At 40.7% G+C, this 12,050-nt stretch overlaps 1 long non-coding RNA gene across 1 annotated transcript in view; it reads right to left on the bottom strand.

The window, feature by feature from the left end:
* LOC113993911 overlaps window positions 1-12,050 on the bottom strand; it is an 89,510-nt gene that overhangs the window by 50,311 nt on the left and 27,149 nt on the right. The window lies entirely within an intron of this gene.

Genomic DNA, 12,050 nt, shown 5'->3' with positions numbered 1-12,050 from the left:
ACAAGAAGAGCTCAGGAAAATATTTTCCTTGAAAGATTTATAGCAAAAATTGGATTTCGAACACATTGTAATGGCAAAATATTACACTGTTAACAATAAATCATTTCTTAAGAAAACTTTGAATTTTAAAAGTGTTGGCCAGCCATATTTAAAACACCACTGAAAAAGAAAGGTCTTGTTTTGAATTGTTTGCCAGTAATGTACAAAAACTTCCTGAGATTCATAAGGAAACGGAATGATCTGTGACTCATAAGGAAAACATGAATTACTTCTTTTTATTTTAGAGTATAAATGCAAAGATCTGTGTATGAACAAGGAGCTAAACAAATGTTTGGGTTGTTAGTAGCAGATATTTCATCCACTTTGAAACCTGACCACCAGTTCTCTGAAACAAAACAGACTTCTGCAGGACAGAGTCTCAGATTATCGATCGGAATATTCATACACATCTAGTTGCTGGGGCAAAGAGGAAGGGAAAAATGAATGCCAGATTCTTGGAAAGACTTGCATATTTTACAGAAGAAATTAAAGCCATGCTGTTTAAAGAACATTGTTTAATAATATTCTTTCTTTCTGCCACCCAATGTTCTTTCAGTTCTTTTGTTATTCAGCGTTCGTATTCGGGACAGATATTTAAGTGTGTGCATAATACTAAGCAAATGTTTCAGTGCTATCAACTTTAAAGTTCTCAAGTTAAGATCATATTTTAGTGGTTTCCTGGAAAGGATTTACTTTTTTTTTTTTTTCTTCCTTGAGCCATGACCTTTAGCTTGGAGCTTTTTGAGACTTTATGTTATGATAGAGCTAATCTTGATTTAGACCTGTGCTCTATAAAACATATGGTAGGTTCACCTTAGTCAAATGTTGTCCCCTCCAGGACATGCCATTCCTCAGTACAAGTAACTAATAAAAAAAAAAAAGTCAATTTTTCTAAATTAATTTCACATATTTTCTAAAGTAACACCATTAGCTATTTGGTCTCATAGTTTTTCTGTTTCTCTAGGCATTCTCTTTCTTAAAATGAGGGTTTTATTTAATTTCTTCCCATTAACACGGAAGAATACATTTAAACCCAAACTGGGTGGCATTGGAACCCAATTTAAGGTGGGCAGAATTCATCTGGACCGTACCCAGTGTTAAAATCACAAGGCTTCTATCCCAAAAGAGTAACTCAGGTTTGGTCAGTTGTGCCATACTTTATTTTAGGGAATGCCCAAAACATTATAGTTTATAAGGTAAACCTCTGGCATCTCTCCAAGGACTCCAGCAAGCGCTCTGTAGTCTTCCAGTGGTCCATGAACCACAGCTTGGAAAACAGAGCCAAGAGACAGGAGAGTGGGGTGGTTTATCTGACTCCATGATCTACTCCAACCCAGGGGGAAAATGGGCCACTAGTTAGATTAGATTAATGCAGCTCTTATAGTTAATTTACTGAGCAAATTTCCCTTTACCTCCTCTTTATTTTCCCTTTTGTCATTTCTTTTTTTTCCTTTCCTTTTCCTTTCAAGGTCTCTTTCTGCAAGAAAGGATGAGATCTCCAGCCAGGAGAAGAGGGAACCCGTTAAATACCTCATTATCTCCGAGGTCTCTGTTGATTTAGACTTCTAGCAAGAGAAATGGAGTTCAGTTCATCTCTGACTGAACTGACACTGCAGATAACCCCAGCACATCCATCTCAAATTGTCAGCTCAAGACAAATTACCTTCTCTCCAGGATACTCTCTTTCACTGATTACCTACTACTCAAATTAAATGCCATCTGACTTCTGAGAGTCTTTTGTTTGTCAGATTCCACTGGATTATGCAAAAACGTTGGGGGGAGAATCTGGCATGTTTGAAGTCTTGAGAACAGAGTGCACAGGCCCTGCTTCCTCATCCAGCTTTGGAGGAAGAGCTCAGGCTTTTCCTAATCTGTTTGCCACCCTGCAGTATAGTAAACTCTACTGTCAATAAGAAAGATAAAACCTAAAAGCCTTCTGAATAATGCCTTAAAGCAACCAGATACTGTGAAATCCTAACCTTTGGTGGCAAATATTTCACACAACCGAGTTTTTAAAAGCCCAGGTTTCAGTTCATTTAAATATTTCGCTCCATTCCTTTATTTTAAGGTGTGAAAGGAAAAAAAAAAAAAGTCAGGAAGTACTTCTAAAGTGGAACTAGTAGGTGCAATCATGTTTACTTAAAATTTTCTCTCCAAGAGTTTTGGACTTTTTCCTTCATTAAACAAATTGTCCAGCCCAATATTTTCCATGGATTCACCTCAGGCTGTTTTATGTGTTTTTTTTTTTTTTGATGAAACTTTCCCATTTTCCAAAATGAGATAAGAGGGCGGGGAAAAACGGATTTAAATTACACAGATCAGGGGCTGCCTTTTGCTTTGCTGTTGGGATTTTGCTCAGCATTGGTGAACTTACAAACTGTTGGGGCTCAATCTTTGCTGTGCAGAGCAATAGTTGGTGATTTTACATGTAAAACTGCATTACCAAGCTAATCACATGGAAGAGCAGAACCTCTCCAATGAGGAACACACTGTCAGCAGGGATTTTGGAAGTAATTAAGTCTCCTGGTGAAGTAGCACCCCAAGAACAAGTGCAATCCTCAGTGTACTCATTTCCATCTGTGGAAGGCAAAACCAGTACTGAAAGGCGTGATGGTTTTTGTTACAAAGACCTGGAGACACAGAGACCTTTGGAGAAATACTGTGCCTAAATGATACAGAGAATCACAGAATATCCACAGACTATCAATATTCAGATTCCATGAAATATTATTTCCTGACAGTATTTTACAGTTAGCCCAATGATACCAATATCCAACCAGGCGATTCCAGTGAGAATTTTACCAAATTGAGGAGTGAAATTTAAGCCCTGTGATATAAATTCTTTTTCTATGTCGTTTCTGTATGAAGCAGCTCATCATAAGACAATCTCCAAGTTAGCAGATACTATCTCCTTGTAGAAATAATTTAGAGTTCGTAGCACCAGTTGAGTGAAGGTGACAATTAACATTTTTCATTCTGAAATTGTTACAGAAAAGCAGAGACACACTAACCTGTGCTAATAAGCTGCCTAGAGAAGCATCACATTCATGCAGTTAACTCCCCCCCCCCTTTTTTTTCCTGGTATGCTTAAATGTTTTCCTTAAACGTAGCTTTGAAGATTCCCACTTTGTTAGAGAATGAAAACTCCTGGTGGTAACATCTCTGGAGATGGGACAGTGATTAATAGTCACACCTTGTCCATGCCAAACTGATAGAGCTTCAGACAACTGGGGAGAAGAAGAATGGCCCTGCAGAGGGCATAGGGGATTTTATTTCCCATAAATACAGCAGCAACACTGACAAGCACTCACTCCCATCACCCTGCTCCAACTCCAGTGTGCTTCTCCCATCATCCCAACACACTTGTGTCCCTCCTCTGGTTTCATGAATTCCTTTCTGCTTAGTGGCACAGCTTGGACAGGATGGACTGGGAGCATCCTCACCCAAAACAGCACATTGCTCATTGGCCAGGGAGCTCTCCTGGGAGGTGGGACAAGAGCCTCGAGTCCCCTGAGGCAGAGGCAGAAGCTGAACCCTGACCTCCCCTATACAGAGATCAGTGGCCACGGGCCCCCCGCTTGTCCCATGTCATGGATTTCCCAGGGCTGCTGTGGCTTTGGTTGTCCAGCCTCCTGCTAAGCCAGCCCTCCCTGTCCCTTTGCATTCAGTCTCACACTCCCAGTTCCCTTCTGACATTCCTGGTGTCCCTTCTGAGTTTCTGCATGCATTAATGAGCCTCCTTGGTGTCCTGCTTGTGTACTCCCACTGGCAGGAAAAGGAGGGAGTGAAACAGTCATTCTCCTTAAAACTTGCTTGGTTTAAGTGCAGACCTCTTTGTCCTTCCACAGACCCAGTCACCTCCTTCCCATCCTGGTCATCTTTGCTACTGGAGATGTCCTTTCCATGGCAAAGAGAGAATCACCTTCATGGAATGTTAATATTAAGTTAACACCCTGATAATATTATTGATGACAGTATGAGTGTTTAAGGGTTCTCTGGCTGCATATAAACCTGGTCACAGGCCAGGACACCCACTGGAACACAGCTATCCCTCCTGTTAAACTGGCAGCACACTTTTGGCCTAAACCAGCTAATGCTGCCCTGGACAACCCTCCAGAGCACTTTGAGGAATGGAATGAGACCACCCTGGTTTCCATCAGGTAGCACGGATTAAACCACCCTCTTTGGAGAGAACACTTGTCCTTATGAACATGCAGTCATACCCTGCCTCCTGAACTTGGAAAAGGGGTTCTTCCCCCTTTTATTTATGGATGGAGACATCCTGTGCCTTGCTCTGATCCATGAGGACAGCAATCTAACAGAGGGCCCTCAGCACCTTGCAGAATTACAAGTGTGAGGCTCCAGGAGATGCAAGCTCTGCCTTTCACAGGAAGGGCTCTGCATTCCAAGCAAGACTTTTCCAGGCTCAGAGGGTGAATTCAGGAAACACTTGCCCAGATGTGTTGGGTCAGTCGGGAGGCAGAGTCTGTAGGTGCTCAGGGAAGGCATGGCCATGGTAAAGGAAGTGGTAAGAGGGAGCAGAAAAAGCAGAGAGGGCTTTTTAAGCCAGATGCAGTCGGAAAGAATTTCCTAAGAATCCAGCTATGATTCTTAGAATTCTCAGAATGGAGAAGAATTTGCAAAGAATAACCACCCAAAGACATTCCATCCCATGGACCTTTCACAACTAGATAGTGATCAAGCATTCTGCAGAGAACAATCCTGCAGTGGCATGAATATGCCTGCCAGGACCTCAGAAGTCTTTTGCTTCTTTAATAGCAATGGCTCCTTACAATGAAAAAAACAACAATGTTGTGCATGATAAGAGGGGCATTTGCAACTAAAAAGAGTATTTCCACATTGAGAAACCAGTTGGTTATCCAACCACAACAAATATTTAAAATTGCACCACTGTGAGAAAGAGCAAAGGAGATAGTGATAAAAAAATAGAAAGAGAAAGAGGTTTCAAAGGCAAAATTCTCCACTGTGTGTGAGCTCCCTACTATGAAAAGACAGGGATAGACTCATCAGGTCTATTAACATTACCAGGCACTAATGAACTGTTTTGCAGACGTGGTACTGAAATTCATGCCTAGTCATCAGAATGAAAGAAAATGCTTGAAATTATTTTAATTGCCTTTTAAATCCAGTGGCTATTAATTCAGTGAATCTCTGATAGGCTCTATTTACTAACACTGTTTAGAGGATTGGGCCTGAGCTCTAAATACAAGCCAGATATTTCCATTTGTAGCAGGGAAAAAAAAATTTTTATTACTGAGCAGCTCTCAATTGAACAGTGAAAGCCTTTTTTTTCTCCCAGGGAAAAAAAAAAAAAACAAAAACCAAAACCAAAACCCAAACAATTGTATTTACGTAGAATAAAAAATTATGAATCTAAGTGCAAGCAAGATGTATGTGAAGCACTTGGGCAACAACTCCCAGCAGTGCAGGAAATGCAGATTAATACCACACCCTACTGTACTGAGCCCACTGATCTCCATTCCATCATCCAGTGAATGTTGCAGAGGAAGTTTCCATGCAGATTTTCCTCAAATGGCTTCGGGAGTTGTTCACTTCCCTACTGTACACTGTGTTATTGTGGCTGCAAAATCAAATGCAGTTCAAGAGACAGGACTGTGCAAACCCAAGGAAACTCTTCTGTTTGCCCTAAATCCAACCACTGCATTTAGCATCTAATTTCAAAAGCTGTGGAGATACTCTGTGGACTTTTCTGAAATGCCGCAGAAAAGGTTTTTTTTCTTCTTTCTAAAAACTCTGCTTTTGCTCTGTGCATGTGTTTGGTCATTTCTTTGACATATGAAGACCAGGTCTATGAACTCAAGCAGCTTAAGCAGCTGTTTAAAGTTAAGCATAAGGCTATGAATATTTATGCTGAAGTCCTATTTCACAGCATAATGAAATCAAAGTCCCCCAAATTCAATAGCAGGCAACTCCTTGTATTCCAGTTCTGCCAAAAATATTAGCATTTTGTGATTTGGGAGAAAACAAAATTATGAAAAAAGCACATTTTCTTTCAGCTGTCTTTGTCAGATGAAATGTTTTTCCAGCCGTGTCTCATCTGTTAGATAAATTCCTAAGCTCAGGATTTCTTTAGCTCCAAATAATATAATTGCAGTATAGTGAGGGAAACCCACAGCTTTGCCTTTGCCAGAGTTTGTTCCTGCCCTGAGTGAAGATACAGCCAGTAAGGATGAACACTGCCTAGTCACACACTTTCATAACATTCCTTGGTTCTTTTCAGTTTGCTTACCACTTTGTAGAAGAACCATAATCCACATCCCAGTCTTTCCTTCCTCTGCACTCATGAGCTTTACATTTTTCCTGGGTTTCCTCACCTTTCTTTTTTTTTTTTTTTTTTTTAAATTTTATATTTTTCTGTTTATACTTCTCTAATTGTGCAGAAATGATCCAGCAATGTTTTCACCTCTGCCTGAAGACTGCTCAGCTGCTGCCCAGCAAAAGGCACTGTTTTGGCTGTTTGTGCAATATTCCACTTTTCCCTGATTCAGTTTCCTACAAAGGGCCAACAAGGGGAATCCAGCAAACAATTCTTAAGTGAAAATTGTCCAACCCACTCTCTGCCAGCTGAAGTAGGTACCTGATAAACTGTGTTATCACATTCCAATAAGATACTACATTTCTACGCAACAGCAGTTAGAAAATTATTAAATAATGCCTTATATTAGCAGGGAACAGGACAAATCCCAATTTCCTGTTTGTAATCAATGAATGCAATACATTTAAGTAATAAAGGTGTGATTTTTTGCTCATGGATGCCACACAAGTAGAGAATAGACCTTCCCCTAGATATTTATCTGAAAGTGATTCTGCAAACAGAGATGTGCCTTTGCCTAAGATTATGCACAAGGTGTAAGAAAAGTAATGAAGCAGCAGAAGCCTCTGCTCCTGCACTCCTTGGTTTTCTGTTGTTCTCACTGAAATCCATTGGAAAGACCTGCTGATCTGACAAAGGTCAGAAAGGTGATCATTTTTCCAGTATTTGGGTGAGAGTTTGTTTGTTTGTGTTCGAAACCATAACTGCTTGAGGAATGTCCTCTCTTGCAAATGTTCTGGTTTCTGGCTTGTTCCTGTCCTTGAAAACATGGCCCCAAACATTCTGTTTCAGTGAGAAATGTGGGTTTCGCAGGTGGTTTGTAATCCAAAATTTAGAAAGAAATGAATCGTGGTTCCGTCAGGCAAGAAGACAATAATGGCAAAGGTATGTTCAAAAATCTGGGGTATCTGACTACTCCAGGGGAAATCCATTCTGCAAATAAGCTCAGTAAGCTCTTCCCCAATGGTCAGCAGATGAAATAAAGGGGCTGCTTCAAGCTGAAATTAAAATCGAGATGTCCACTAGCAGAACAATGTGGTGGCTGTCACTTGACAGCAACAGAAGATCATCTCTGATAGCCTCACTTAATTTGAAACAAGTCACTTTCAAGGTAGAAAAAAAAAAAACCTCAAAGGAAATGTAAGAGAGAACAATTTCCTTTAGGTCAGGCTGACATTGTTGTCCCACTTGTGAGAAAACATTCCCAGCGAGGAACGGACTTTCTAGTGATGTGAGGATTCATAGTCAAAACAAACAGAGAAGAAACTGTGGATAATGGACAAGAGTGAGTGCTCTGTCTGTTCTACAGAAAGTGTTTTGTTTTTATCCAGTTGTTTTGTTCACAAAAAGATGTATAAAAAGACTATTGGCATTACCTTTGCTAATGTACCCAGGATCTTTCATGGAATACAAACAGAAATTTAGAAGGCTGTATCATTAGCTGTCTTCAAAGGTTAGCATTATCCTTAGCCTGCCCTGAAAGGTTTGAGGAGGTAGTTCCCAAGACCACGGGATGATTTATCACAGCAAGAGGTAAAAAATAGAGTTAACATCATATTTTGAAGCGTCGCTTTGCTTTTATCGAGACTCACATACTGTAAAATGTAAAAGGTACAGTCAGGGGCTAAAACGACTTAAAAGCAGGTGCTGGCCTCTGCTAACAAAGTAAGTGGAAATTAGGCTGGGGGAGTCCACGTGGAAGGGACAAACACTCCATCCCTTAATACTGCAGCCTGGCAGAAAAGGAGTCATTGACATTCCAAGGAGGCCGAGTTAATCAGTAACACACCTGATTAGCGTCTCACCACTTCGCTCCACAACAAAGATCCTTTCTCCCAGTCTTCACATCCCTTAGAGGATGCGGTGAGACACAGAGGTGCTTTCCTCTTGGCCCTCAGCATCCCTTCCTAGCACAGGGGACAAGCGGCGCGAAACGGGACGGCAGAAATGTAAGTTCTGACACGGGGATTTAAAACGGAAATTGCCGGTTGTGGTGTCCACACGGGTACATCCCATTATCCGAGATAAAGGGTCATTGAGATCACCTTTTTTTTTTTTTTAATGCAAATTAAATGTTGCCTCAGACTCCTTTGCAAATTGTGGGCATGTTCTCCTCCTCTCCATTTGGTAAAAGCTCAAATAGTTGCTGGGCTGTGTGACCTGAGTGCAGGGCATTTCCAAACACTTCAGCCCCAGTGAGTCATACAAGGCAGGAGGCAGAAGACTTTCCTGAGAGCCAAAAAAAGGGCGATTTACACTTCTCCCTGGAAAAGGTTCTAATCGCTGTTTCTCCCCCTCTACCACCTCCCAAGCTCTCGCTGAAGAAAAAGTGTGAACAAAACGATCGAAATCCATTGTGACTTCGGATTGCTCAGCAGGAACAACCCGCAGATCTGAGAGGAATTTCCTCTTTCCTGAGGGCTCCTGGAGCTCATGTGGGCCCGTGAGAAGGGGAATGAAAACCTTCCTCTCCCACGTCCCGAGTGATGATGGTTTGCGCGCCGAGGGGCTGCCTCAAAGCCACAAATGCACGAAGCAGTTCTGATGTCCCCTCGTAATACCGAGTCTCCCTGAAAAGAGGTGAAAACACGACTACAAATCCAGTGCTTACTCCGAGCTTGCGAAATGGAAGAACAGACCAGATATCTGCAATCGTTGCAAAGTGCTTGCAGATCCAGGGATGACAGACCTTCAGTTTTAGCTATTTTTGGCCGCCTCTGTAACCTTTTTGCCTTTTCTCAGGTACTTCCCAGCACCTTGTAGCTATTAGGCCAGCAAAGCAAAAAAAAAAAAAAAAAAGGAGTTTAAAGGACAACAATTTAATCCTTTCCAGCGCATGTATCTGTCTCATTAAAGCATTCTCCTGGAGCGGTGTAATGATACATCAAATGGAATCCATTCCAAGGTAAAATGAGTGCTGCTGATGGCTAACACACTGCTCCCCAGGCCTGGCTTAGACCCCAGTCCTAGTGCAGCCTAGCACTGAAGTAGATTAAATATCAACTCGGGTCACGTTCTCATGGCCCAGGCACAAGTGCCAACATTCTTCCAATTATTCAAGGCCAAAGAAAGAGCAACCTGCCTGACAGAGCTGTGACACAGCTTGATTAGATTTAGCTTAGAAGCCTGCCGAAAAGGATACTGTGGTATTTAACTCAGATGGAGAAAGGAATGGCCTCTCTGTTTAAAAGAACTAGGGGGGAAGGAAAGGGGAAAAAAAAAAAAAAGGGAAAGGGGGAAAAAAAAAGCGCGGAATATATTTCTGTAATGAGGCAGAGCATGTTTTAAATTTAAAATAGTGGTTTCTCCGTAACACAGCCAGCATGTTGCACGTGTATAAACAGGTTCAATTGTGGAAGGTGGCTTTGTACACCCTTTTATTTAAATAATAGCATTTTGCAGCCTGCACAGAACCTTTTGGACCAAATAATTTTATCTTCCAGTTAAAGTCACCTTGGGTAAAAAGGGCACAAGCTGGCAAAGAGGACAGAAACTTAGTAAACACTGACGTTTCAAACAGAAATTGTAAGAGGAGTTTGGGTAGGAGAACACACAGCTCCAAAGATCAAATTATCCCAGTGATTTGGCTGTGACTTTAAAGTCCCGGGAAAAAGGCCTGTTCTGTGATTCAGCCCCAAGTTTCACATCTAAGCTGACTGACAGGAATTCCAAGGACTGGGATGCTGATTTCTCAGGGAGCAGCAGCCAGAAGAATGCTGCTGCTCCATCTCCTGACATTCCTCAGAGGTCTGCTGTCCGAGCATTAGGCAGAGCTCAAAGGACCCTTTATTAGGGCAAATTGACACTTTTTTCCCCCTCTTGAAAATTAATCTAATTTTTAAAAAAGAGAAGGAGGAAGATGAACATAAAAATCACACAAGCTAATATTTTTTGGATGAAAAAAATACCTTTATCTCCACTGAAACATTACATTTACCCATCAGGCTCCTCTGTGTCTCTTGGGGGGAATTTAGGAAACATTTTTCACCCTGGTTGTTTTGTGAGGTATTATTGTATTCCAGTATAGGACTAGGGTGCTCATTCTGGAGATCTGTGCAGTGCATGATTATTTTGGGGTTGGAGAAGAAGCAGAGTGTGGACAATTCAATAAAAATATCAAGGCACTGCTCATAATCACTCACATATATTCTTTGCCACACCTAATTTGCACTATTAGCTATACTGGTATAGTTGCCTTATCCTGTTCAGAAAGGGAATAGATAAAATGTGTTCTATAAGATTGCAATTTAATAGCACATAAATAGTAATACCATTACTCTGGTTAGAGAAAAAAAGAAAAAAAAAAAAAGAAAAAAATCCTAATGTTATTGGGATCCAAAATTACTGGACCAAGGTACAAACTACATGAAGATCAGATTGAAGAGGAAATATAATAATATATATACAGACCTAAACCCCAGTCTCTATAAATTCTGACACCTACATTCCAGAATGCTCAATTAAATACTGGCATGAGAAAAGTATCTGTGCAAAAAGAAATTAATGCAATTTTCACTGCAATGGAAAATTTAAATTATTTATCTCACAGTGTTTCAAGACAGAACACTTTGCATTTTCATTTTGTATGAAAGTTTCATTTGGATCTTCAGTTACATTTTACTTAAAATAAAAGAGATAAGACAAATAGAATCTTCCAAATGAGATGTCTCATTCAAACTGAAATGCATTTCTTCTCCCATTTCTTACTTGTAAGCTGGTTTCCCTCCCCCCCCCCCCCATAATTCCTTCCTCTCCCTCTTTTCCCACTTTTTCATTCTTACAGAAAATGTATTTGCACAGCTGTACTCATAAACCTCATATATTTAGATTTTATTAGCATTTATCCTGGCACAAAAATTCTATTAAAAGTAACTTTTTAGTTTTGGGTTGTTCTAAACAGGTACTTAACCATCAGCAAAGGGGCACGAATCATGCCAGGCCCCTGTGTAATAAATGTCCATGTACTCTCTTCCTCAGCTCCTTAATGGTTTGATCTACTTGGGCACAGAGTTTATCACCCTCTCTCAACCCTACCCCACATCAGCTTATGGAAGGGGCTGTTTGATGATGGATTGTACTATATCTTTCTGTGCCTAAAGGCTCCAAGTGCTTTTTGAAAATATTCTGATTGTTTTTTTGGCTTATTGCTCTCTCTTTTTGACATCACACTCTTCCCCTGCCCCCCCCCAGGTTTTACCTGGCTCAGTTGACTTTCTTAATTTGCTTCATTTTATGCTGAAATTTAATAAAGGTTTTCGTTTTGACATAAGATGATCCAGGTAGTTGAAAATAGATGACCTTAGACCTGGAATCAGAACCATTGCTTTTAAAACCAGAGCCTGGAAGAACCTATTCCTTTTTTTTTTTTTTTTTCCGGTCTGGAAGTAGGGAAAGAAAGTTCATTCTCAGCATTCTGTATCAGTCTCTTCATTTTGAGAGGGTTGCTGTGACCCACATAGTATTTAATCTCCTCTTTGCCTTTTCAGGCTTTTAAGGAGAAGCTAATTTTGGCCTTCTGACTACAGGAATTTTTTTTTTTTTAACGTGAGAGTCATGTGGAATGTGACACTAACTGAGAGTCCACTTGGGAGAAGTAAACACCTTGCACCTCAAGTGGAGCTCTTTGCACAGAGAGCAGATGGGCACCATCTCTGAA

This window comes from Pipra filicauda, unplaced genomic scaffold (genome assembly GCF_003945595.2).
Source record: "Pipra filicauda isolate LSUMZ 115617 unplaced genomic scaffold, ASM394559v2 scaffold45_size4122338_pilon, whole genome shotgun sequence".
In the NCBI taxonomy this organism is placed as follows: Eukaryota; Metazoa; Chordata; class Aves; order Passeriformes; family Pipridae; genus Pipra; species Pipra filicauda.
This window is presented reverse-complemented; position numbering and strand designations above follow the sequence as displayed.